The sequence below is a fragment of the Semicossyphus pulcher genome, unplaced genomic scaffold (assembly GCF_022749685.1).
Source record: "Semicossyphus pulcher isolate SPU_LCO1_2020_fin unplaced genomic scaffold, fSemPul1.0.p SCAF_17, whole genome shotgun sequence".
NCBI classification, from domain to species: Eukaryota; Metazoa; Chordata; class Actinopteri; order Labriformes; family Labridae; genus Semicossyphus; species Semicossyphus pulcher.
The window spans coordinates 18606041-18617938 of NW_027211681.1; the positions used below are offsets into that span (position 1 = coordinate 18606041).

Genomic DNA, 11898 nt, shown 5'->3' on the forward strand with positions numbered 1-11898 from the left:
TGCAATAAATGCTTCATTCATTCAAAGTTTTTTTTTGTGTAATAAGCCACTATTATAAAGGCAGTGACATTGAATTTATTAGAGCACTGAGATAAATCCTACTTAAGATAACATAAGGTAAGATAGTACTTTATTGATCCCCAGAGGGGAAATTCGATTGTTGTAACAGTATAAAGACAAGTGAACTAAAACAAATAAAATAAAAATAAAATAAGAAGTATATACAACTGGTATACAAAAGTGACATAAGTGACAATCTAAAGTGACATGGTATGAGATAAAGTGACATATATGGGTAATAGCAGCAACATTTTGCAGTGTGAAATAATAAAGTATAAAAGTGTCAAATAAATACAGTATGTTATACTATGCATATAATGTAGTATGATATGTAATATTAAGTCAATAACAGTGTACATTTCAGCAGTAAAAACGGCATATCAGATGTAATAAGGTGTTGTAAGGTACAGAATGTACAGTATAATATGAATATATTCGTATAGATTTAAGTAATATCACATTAGAGGTAATGATGTTGTACTAAATATCATCACGGCTGTGATTCGGTCGTAGGCAGGAGGCCGCAGGCCGAGGGCCGAGTGCCACAGATAATTAATACAACAGTTATACAACTCTGTATAAGTTATACAACTCTGTATTAGTTTCACCCAGGCCTTTTAATGCTCTAATAAATGTACTGTAACTGCCTTTTAACGCTGCCTTATAATCCATTTTTCATTGCAATCACTATATTTATTTTAAAGTGACCCTTTTTGGTGTAAAAGCCTTTAGAAGATAGGTCACTGGCTAGAAACTAGAATTTCATTTCATGCTGTTTGCTGTATGTAAACTGTACATACAGCACGTGTGAAAATGTAGACGGTAAAGAAATGGAGGTTTACTCATGATCTTGGCAACAGTCGTGAATAGACATCATAATATCTATGATGTATTATATAAGTTATGTATATGATATATTACAAAATTATAAGATAACTTAAAGGTTCATTTAGCAGCTTTAGCAGCTTCATTCTCTGCATTTCTTCTGTGAATGGGACTGGTTTAATACATGGCAGACATATTTGTTTTTAGTTATATTCATGATTTATTCTAAAAATGTCTAAAGCATTAAATGAGTACATAGAAATGGAAAACTAAAGTCAGTGACCACTGTTCTCGTTTCCATCCATCAGAGACAAGCACCCCACCTCAGGCCGCAGAGGAGATCGTCTGACTCCAGTTTCATGACTAAGAATGAAACACTCCAGAGGGCTACAGCAGCCTCGTTCTTCCTGTTCTGTGGCTTCTGAGGACGTGGCAGCCAGAGCCTCATATTTAAGTGTGATCAGTCAACAGAACAAAGTCTAAACAGTGAACTCTGCACAGGTGTGTGTGTGTGTGTGTGCTTAGTTATAGGATCCAGTGTCGTATTTGCTTCCGGGATGAGGCAGGAGGAGTGGCTCGGATGGCACACTGTAAAAGAAATCAATCAATAAACAAACTCTTGCTTCAACAATCCTTGCGGTATCTGACACCTGCTTTCCTTCGTCTATGAGGGTGTGTATATGGAAAGACAAACAGGAGCCCTTTTGTTTTGATCTTCAGATTTACAAAAAAGCTGCTGTGATTCTTCCACTGGTAAGTCTCAAAACCTACTTCTCCTCTCGACTTTTCGTGTTGTATCACCCTGTTTAATTTGCTCAACAAGAAATATGACATCTCTCATGGAAATCTACAGCTCCACACAGGCTTTTCATTAAAATGTAGGTCAGAAACAAAAGGTGCGTTGGCAGGAGCAGAGTGAGATCTCAAACAATTGACAGAGTATCATTGGGTGAAGCTGGTGTGAAAGAGCAGATGAACAACAGCCAGATAAAGTGTGAATCATATGTCATCTGAATCATTCTGTGTTAAGTGCTCATGAGTAACTGAAGGACACCACATAACTGATGTTATATCCAGCAGTTCAGCTCGTTCTATAGATCTTTTTACAGAATGTGTCCACAAGAAGTGTTTAAGTAGGGATTTGTACTGTGATTACCTAAGGGTTAACAATAAGAAAGTAAAGGTTAAACAGCTTTGGCATATTTGGTTGAAGTTTAGAAAACCATAGCTGTCTGCTGAAAATATAAAAAACATTATTCAGTTCGCCTTAAGGTTTCCAAAAGCTACCAAAACTTTTGATTTAATCATGAGCACAGTCTCTAAGTTCACTAGGTCACTCACACTTTGATGCTATACCACATCACTTACCTTCGTTATCCTGAAACACAACATCTAATACGGCTAAAGTGATGTGACCTGGGTAGATAGTTCTGTAACAAAATGTGCCATACAGCTCCGTACAGAGATAGATTTTTTCTCTGCTTTAGCACATTTGTGAACAGAGACACATGTTGGCAGATACAACTAGAGCACTGCAGGTAAACTTATAAGCATGTGGCATTATAAACCAACAACAGACAGGGGTAACATGTATATAAAACAAGATGATAGGGCCCTCTGGTGGAGGAGACCGGCTACTGCACCTCATGCTGTGTATCTACCTACACTACTTGGATAATGTGCATTTAAGAAAACATTAGCTTTCACTATAAATTCCAGACTAGTCAAGTCCTAATTTTAATCCATATCGTACCATATGGCACATGTATTTTATGCTGGTTACAAAACTCTGTTTTGCTGCCCACATCTCCAACTTGTAAAGTGGATAAAAGAAGAAAAGGGTTCATTATTGAGCTACATTTAGAACAAGCAAGCCTTAAACTGGTTTGGTAACAGGTGCAGGAAATAATCCAGAACAAATTCTGTGCGATTTCCATGTGACAGAAAATTCAAGAAATAACCCGCAGTGTAGTTCAGCTCGTCCATGAGCAATTTTCTCTATTAACTTCAACATTTAGTTTATATCCTAAAGCCATGTTGCTAAATACGAAATTATCACGCCTGTTTTATAATGTAAATACCTCAAATGGGTTCTGTGATTAACCAAACTATAGGTCAGATATTACAAATCTTTGATTATACATGTTGCACAACCTTATGTGGAAATATCGGCAACATGTAATGAGCTTTTTGAATTATAACAAGAAACCTGTCAGTGATCATGGTTTAGAAAAGAAGGGAAATTTGACAAATGTTTTTTGCATATTCTGTACATTCAAGCATGTGTGTAAATATCAAAAATATAAAATACAGCATATGGACCTCACAGTTTTCAGTATGATTTCCTAATAAGTCCGTTTATGTGTCATGCATTATTTTCCATTTCAATGTGACAATGTTACACAATGTAATGACGTGCTTTGTGTTAGGTAGGTGTGTAGATGGCCCTGCTGTTCACTGGCTTTGAGCTGACCTTCATCATCGTTGCCTTTTTCGTCTTCTTGCTCTATAGCTTGGCTTCGGTCTTCATCCAACCACAAGAAGAGCGTCCAGGTACACAATCCTCCTCCTCTGTAAGACACGCTCAGGCTTCCTGATGTCAGCTTTCCTGATGGCTGTTTGCTCTTTTTTCAGAAGACGATGTCTGCGAAGTACAGAGGTCAAACATACTCAACAGAAAGCAGAGAGTGATCATTAAGTACGCTGGACAGAGGCCAAAGTAAAAGAGATGTGGCTCTGGTTCTGGGTCCCTGCAAGGTTTTTAACATATTGTGTAACTCTCACACAGGACTCAAACTGAAAAGTTCCCTTTTCATTTGTTGAGTTTACTTAAATAATGTCGTTGTGGGACATTGTGTTCAGTTTTCCTGATAATAATAAGGCAAAAACAAACATGTGCCTCATGGAGGATACAGGTCAATGTGTGATAAGGGTTATGTATTAACATGAAAATATTTCAGCTGTGGTGAGGCGTAGCTTAGGATGTCTTTAAATACAAAATTGAGCTACTTGTACTTGAGTAGATCCATTCAATGCACCTTTATACTTCTACAGCACTACATCTCAGAGGAAACTATTGTACATATTTTACTTTGTAACGTCCATTGAAAACACTTTTTCAGACACTACGTGCCCAGTGGAACCTCTATGTCCAGATTTTGTGATTTTGCATTTAAATGTTTCTTATAAACTTGATGATTAAGTGTGTTTCTACTGATGTCTGCGGCCACAAAACAACAAATCACTCCGCAACACGGACACTGGGTTTGTGTTTTCCAGAGAAGCCGCTGTGTCTGGGTTAGGATTTAACAAACCAAGTGACTTTTGGCCCCTGGAGACTCATTGGGGTGACATCCTGGGGGGGTGAGAGACCGCTCCCTGTTGAGTTTGCCCCTTGACCCCTGAGCCCTCCGTCACTTCTCCCCAGTCAGCCGTCTAGTTGCCGACGCGGAGGGGAGGAGCCACTACGGAATAAAGACCAAGTTAATCAACCGTCGTGAGATTCTATCTTTTTCTTCACAGAGTGCAGGAGAAGAAGAAAAACGCCCGGCTCATTTGTGTTATGTGATGTGTGCTGATGGTCCACTCTGTTTTTGTGTGTATTGGGTGTTCACTGCTGTTCATGTGTATATGCATCCATTGGAGTCTCTATTGGGCAATCAGAGATAAAGGGTCTTAAGAGTAATTAAGCTCTGGCTGGCTGCGGCCCTCATTAACACTGACGACCTTATGGCATGACAACAGAGCTGCTCTCAGTGTAACGATGGCCAACGAACTGACCCATCAGATCACAATCAACACTCGTACACACACACATCGACACTGGACTACACCCCGAAAAAATCAGACTTCACGGCACACAGCATCTCTGCTACTACCAACACTCTCTTCTGTATCCACGTGTGACTGTATCTTGTATCATGAGTTATATTTTTCAATTGGTTATTTACAAAAAACAGTTTGACCTAGTTGTTGTGTCATAACTAGGTCAAACAGCAACTAACACTCCATTTAAGACAGAATAACAAGCTTAACCTAAGAAACAAATGTGAATGTGAAGGAAAAACCTAAGCAAACAAATTACATACATGGCCCACATGGCGAAGATTATTATTATTATTAGATACATTTATGCTAATTATTATTATATTGATTATTACAATCATTATTTATATTAGGTGGTGCTTTGGCAATACTGTCACTGTTACATTCATGCCAATAAAGTTGACCTAATTGAAATAATCTGATGTGTATGAATATTTTGAATACAGTAAACAGAATTTATATCACAACATCAGTTAGGGTGGGAACTATGTTTGTATTTATATTCCACTAAATTGCCATTTTTTGTCTGAGTGAAGTGAAAAATGTGTGTCACAATTTCCAATTTCCAAGTGATATTCAGTTAACTATCATAGAATACAAAGCAGCTAAAAATATTGGAATTTAACAAGCACAAAGCAGCAAATGTTTGGCATTTCTCCAAGAGCAACTTGTTAAAAGACAGCAAACACTGTCTAAATTTTGCCTGAATTAAATTGCTTGAAACTGGAAATTTCTTTTTTCAAGATTATTTTTTGGCTTTTGGCCTTTTTTAGACAGGATAGCTGAAGAGAGACAGGACATGTGGGGGGGAGGGAGGAGGTGACATGCACAAAATGATCAGCAGTCCGGGGGTGGAAGGTGCAACCAGTGTGTCGAGGACTGTAGCCTCTTGTCATGGGGTGCTTGCTCTACCAAGGGAGCTTATCCAGCGTTCCAACTGGCAATTTATTAAAAGACTAAGCAAATTTGAAAACATATCCAGTAATCAGCAACTCTAAGGAGAAAGTATAAAGTGAAAATATCTGGACAGATATGTCTCCTTCTGATTCTTCCAGCGAACTGAACACCAGTCAAATCAAAGCTCATCACTTATAAAAGTGATTCCAATATGGCCACAAAGTAGTTCTGCTGCCCACTAATGTCTTTCACGGTATTATTGACATTTCAGGGACAGTGGCCACTGTTTTTATGAGAAAATCTCTGATGGTTGACAAATCTGTAACGTGTCAAAGTATATATCGTTCTATTGCACGACACTAATGTGAATCATTGCTTTGATCTTCAGTCACTACTTTCCATTCAACCATCATCAAATCACATAATGAGGGAATCTCTTTGAGAAGAATTAAGTGGGGTCAGAGCACCTCACTAAAACACTCCATTGTGTTTTTTTCCTCCATTTATTACCTATCTGTATGTATATGAGTATTTGTCCGTCTTAAGCGTACCTGTGTACAATGCAGTGACGTTCGGCTGAGTGGAAAAGAAACAGAGTGTTTTTATGACTCACTGTTCCTCTGAAGAAGTTTTATCAGAGAGGAAGTTCTTTATCTGTGGGTCCTGGTCAGGAGATGATGGGAGAGGAAGAAGAAGAAAGTGAAAATTCAGGAGGGGAGGAGAGGCCGAAGCTTCCTCTGTGGTCATAAAGATCACAGCTTATAGGAAGGCCACAGCTATTATAACAGTGGCAATTACAGCAACAGGTCTGCAGTCCAACTCTGTCCAACTCTTTCCTGGCTTACATACTCCTTTGGCCTTTGGTTGTCAACAACTTTTTAACATATAAACAATCCAAATAAGTACATTTTTAACAATGTAGAGGTACTCGTGGTGGTGATATAAATAAATGTTGATATGAATGAACAAGCAATAATTGTATTACTGTAAATAAAGTTGCCTTATTTTTTTTTTAAAGATCATTATTATATTTTTTGACCTTTGCTTTTATTCGATAACACAGTGGATAGCAACAGAAATATGGGAAGAAAGCATGGGGATGACATGCAGCAAAGAGCAACGGGTCAGAGATGCTGCATTGAGGACTGAGTCTCTGTATATGGGGCGCACCCCTTAACTGTTGAGCTAAACCAATGATCCTACAACAATTTTAAGTTAAAGTTGAGTCATGCTCTTTCACGCATTTAATACATCTAATGTGGCTAAAGCAAAAACCATGTCCACGGATAAGATTATGTTCTTAAAAGGACCAATTCGCCCCTGGAAAAAGCCACTGTCAGTTAAAGCTGGTGTTCTCTGTAATCAATAGAAGGAATGATATTTGAAATTGGCACCATAGCTGTAGAGCTTGTGGTTTCTCCCATTCTACATTTCTGCAACACCCAGCGTGCATTGCACTTCTCCCTCTGAAAGGAACAGGCCAGCGAGAGACACTGGAGGGAAATACTACTGTTTTGCTGCAGGCCGTGGCTCAGAGCGGAACAGCATCAGAAATATGATGAGTATACCGGTGGATCGTCTAAAATATCTTCAGGTCTGCAGTCTACATTTCAAACCTGATGATTTTGAATGAGACATGACATCAGAGCCGGGCGTCCTAGATTGAGTGTATTTTGGCAAGCTCCCTGGCCTCCGCAAGATGACGTGTTTTACGTAGTCTGTTGGAGGTTTTCTAGGGCCCATTGGAGAAGCGGAGTGAAAATTTATTTTTTTCCTACCATAATGGCATCAGCTCCCCATAATAGCATGATAGGACTGAGGTTGAAAATCTGTGAACTAGCCCTTTAAGTTTTCTTACCATATGTTGCATCTTGTTTGTTCATGCAATCTCACTTCACTCTAATGAATAGCTGCAAGTTATGTAAGCTGTTGTAAACTTTTACAGACATCCTTCCTCATAGGGCTTGTTAAAAAATGATAGTACCAACACCACTACCTTTAAAGTGATACTGATACCAATTGGGTCATGTATTTGATACATTTACCTCTCCAATGCCCATCATGTAAATGGAAGCATTCTTCGGTCTAACATGCTAACCCCCTTGACCTCACCACACCACAGACTGTATGGGTTGTAGATGTTGCAGTAGTAGGCATATAACACGTCATATCAAATTACAAACACTTGATTGGTAGTTGTAGTTCTTTTCTAGATCTGGGTAAAAAATGGGGGGCAACTGCAGATATCATTAAACTAGAGCAGTTTTGTTACTACTTGGTACTGTGTTTTATCAGTCAATACTCTAATGGTATCGTGTACAGATACCCAGCTTTCCTTCCTCACTCTCTGACGTATTATCTAGTGTTTCTATTGTTCCCCCAGAAAACAGGTGATGAGAAGAAATGCAACTTAAACCTAATCAAAATGTTAGATTTCTGTGTGATTGAATATTGTTGGAAACATTTAGCATAATCTAGGCCTTACTACACAGCTTAACAAAATATATTGCACAGGTCTAGTTGTTTTTAGACTTTTCAATGTGGAAAAACTTTTAAAAGTGGAGCAAGGTTAATTTGTGCACTGAAGCTCTGCCAAGTTGCTGCTGCTGCAGGTTAACAGGGGGTTTCCCTCTGTGTGTGTGTGTGTGCCTCTCTCGTAGGGGAGTGTTTGAGCAGGCTGGGTAATCCCTGTAAAGACGTATAATCCCCAGGAAGAGCAAATATTACAACACGCTCTGCTCGGTCACACAAGAAACCTGGTGGGGAGAATTCGGTATGATTCTCTCGTCTCTAGTTTGAAGGGCAGACAGAAAGACAGAGAGACGCTGGGAGAAACTGGAGCAGAGGTTGGATGCAGCGGAAACCAGGTGGCTCTGAATGACAATTGAGACTAAATTAGCATATTCAAATAGGGAAAATAAAAGTTTTTTAAAAGACAATGGCAGCTGATATGCAAAGTGCAGCTTGCCACAGAAACAAACTACATACCTCGGCTGAATGTTTGCAGCAGGATGAATGTGTGTGTACGCGAGTGTATGTGTTTATACGTTGGCCAAATCCATGAGGAATTTCTGTCATTTCAAGCAACATTTTTGCAAACACCATAAAGCAATAAAGGCAACATTTCCAAAGACATGATGACAGACACATACACACACACCACTTAAACAACCCGCAAACTGAGAGTCTCTTTTTGGCCTCTTTTGTCTAATTTTAAGGGCTAAAGAGAGCTGGCGGTCCAGATGCTTGTTCAAAGTCTCTGTGACTATTTTTGAGCCCCCTGGTCCATTAGTGTCCTGCTGCTTCTCTAATCCTCATTCACATGTAATGGCTGACATTTCATCTTAATGTGTTAATTCATTAGCTGGGTGCTGAATGGAGAGTCTCAGTCCACAGAGACGGCCGTAAGCAGACACGCTAATGAGTCCCAACACTTTGCAGAAAGCCACCGGCAACCGCAGAGCTAATGCCAAGAGAAGTGGGTTACCTGCTGCAAGAAAATCCCCTGGTGTACCACCAACTGACAGCCTAAAAGTAGGGATCGGTAATGTCTGAATATTCTGATGCAAGCGCAGAAACTAAAGCAGAGCCCCTGTGCCAGAAAGGTTAAATTATTACCTTACTTTAAGAATTTTAAACAGATTTCTCAGATGCCAGATTTCTCCAAATTAATCAACCCAAAGTCTTAACAATGTATAATACAAGGTCATAAATAACCTTACCTAATTTGTACTGTTTCACATTTTGGCATATTCCAAATTAAGATGATGGTGATTACTGAATACATTTGAATTAATATGACAAATCTATACATGTTTCAGGAAGTACCAAAAATAAGTTCTGGGGTTGGATTCTTTGGGAAAAAGCTAAAAAATCTAATGAACAAATTCAACATTTTGGAAAGCCAGAGAGTTTCAATTTTTACATATGTCTGTTTCTAACAGTTACACTAAGGATTCGCATTTATCCTTTAACTACACACCTACAAACACACACTCCCCACAAAGAAAGACCAGGGTACAGACAGACAAGAGACAGTAGACGGCATCCCAGACAGACAGTCAGACTTCTGTAAGTATTGTTAGTCCAGTGCATCGCTGGATTTCATTCAATCAGGTCTCTGGCCCCCAAAATGCTCAGTGCAAACACCACCCCCTCTCCACCCCGTCAATACAACCCCTCCACCCAATAGCCCCAGATGTGTGTCCTCCTCAGTGCGGGGGTAGGTAGGGGACAGCTGAGGGAGGGGGGACCAGGCCTCAAGAACCTGCTACTTTCAACTGCAGCTTCTTAAGTATTTGCTCTAATGTTATAAGTGATATATCAACTTTGACTGCTTCTTCCGCCGTCTTTGAATATCTTAATAATGCGTGCACACACACATGCATGCATACACAAAAAGCAGCATGCATAGGAGTATGTGTTCAAGGGGCAGTTTAAGGGTAGGGAGGGGGGGCTTCCTGTCACTTGAATTACCCTCTACATGTGGGGTCAATATGTGCAATGCTTAAGTGTGTGTGTGTGTGTGTGCGTGTCAGGGGTTGAGGAGGGGGCTGCTGTGGGAGCCGTTACACCCCCTCCATACCCGCCCCCCTCCCTCTAAAAAGCAGTATAAAGCAGATGGGGGGAAAGGTACCTTTGTCACTTTGCTCTCAGACACAGAGACAATCACACTCTCACTGGACACACAAACACTGTGGACACACACATTCCTCTGGGACATACTGATTCTCCTGAGAAAAGAAGGACTTCTGTGTGCTGGACTCTCCCGTGGTGTTGTTGAGCCTTCTGGACTGAAACCAGAAGAAGAGACAGAGAGAAGTGAACCTCACTGAGCATCAATCAGCTCAGAGCCAGACTCCAGGAAAATTATCGTTAATTGAGCTTTCAGCAGCTAACAGCGGCCCAGCCATGAGGATCTTCAACCTGCTCTACCTGCTCCTGCTGCTCGTAGCTGTTTTTGCATCAACCTATTCTGCCAGACCAGGTAAGCAGCACAGAACTTGAACGTCTAGATTTCTGGACTGGTGTCGGTTAAATTTAGAGAACAGTTCAAACATAGGCCCGCTTAAACAGTTAAAACAGCGTTTTAAATCACCCCGAAGTGTACGTTAAACTGCAGGTAACCATAGCAACAGTAGCTCTTGCTACTTTAACTAGCTTATCTCACCGGTGAAACATATTAGAAACATTATAAACACATTATAAATTAAAGTAAAAAAACGTAAACGTTCATTGTGAAATTGAACATATATAAAAGTAGAATGGTTTAATCTATCTTTCGTCTTATTTTGGCTGCTAAAATTATATAAGTGCGACAACATACTTTGAGATGAAATAACGGTCCGTCAATCATCATGGCAAACGTACAAACCCGTACAATATATGTCGCGTTCAAACACTAGAACTACAGTCGTAACAAATCGTTACAGTGGGCCATTATATATAAGTTCGAATTGTTAATAATCATTTTCGGATTGTCAGATGGACTAATAAGATTATTTAGGTTAAGTTTGTTTTCTTGCACCAAAACTTCAAATATTTAACATGATACAATTTCTAATGTATGCTCAATTTTCCTTTATTTGCTATGGCTACCTGACCAGAGATGGGGTTTTGGGGAAAGAGTTTTTCTTGTTGTTCCCATTATGGCAAAATAGCCTGAATGCAACACTAGTGGGCTAGCACGGTTGGCTAGTTTTGGGGGGTTTAACTTTAAAATATGTATTTTCAACTGTTTTATTAACCTTGATATAAGTCCAGATGAAAGTTGAGTCTTGCTTAATGGACAAGTAAACACAATACTGCTCCTACTTGTAGCAGGTGCGCGTTTAGAGCAAATAAAGATGGTTTCAGTTATCTGCTGCTCGGCCTTGCGGTGGAGACAAACAGCGATTGTTAAACAGAGATGTTTCGGGCTTGAGGTCGTGATTGGGTTCATGTGATGATGGAGAGGAGAGGATGAAGGGAGGAAGAGGGAGGGAGGGAGAGGAGCGCCGCCGGGGATCGCACAGCGACCCCAGCGCGCCCCTTTGTCCCTGGCTGGAAGGCACTCCGGCGCGCTTTTGTTAATCGCGGTGTTAAAACGCCATGCAAATACCCGAGCTTTATTAACATGACATGGAGTAGCAGTGCCAAGTGTAAAGAAGCCTACCTTCAGGCGTGGGGAGCAGTTTCTTTCAGAGGGAAGAAGAGGAGGAGGGGGGAGGAAGAGGGAGTCATAAAGTCATCTGGCAGTTTATCTCTTCCTGGGCTTGGCTGGCAGTCTGTGAACTGCGGGAGTTAAAGTGG

The 11898-nt window shown here is 40.1% G+C and overlaps 1 long non-coding RNA gene across 2 annotated transcripts; it reads left to right on the plus strand.

Annotated features, from left to right (window-relative positions):
• Window positions 1-1283: 1283 nt before the first annotated feature.
• Window positions 1284-5063, plus strand: LOC138595233 (uncharacterized). 2 transcript variants are annotated; one of them, XR_011308462.1, is made up of 3 exons: window positions 1284-1638; window positions 3315-3438; window positions 3520-5063. It is a non-coding gene; the product is annotated as an uncharacterized lncRNA (long non-coding RNA). The 2 variants fall into 2 exon arrangements; XR_011308463.1 differs by having other exon boundaries at window positions 3319-3438.
• The last annotated feature ends 6835 nt before the right edge of the window (window positions 5064-11898 follow it).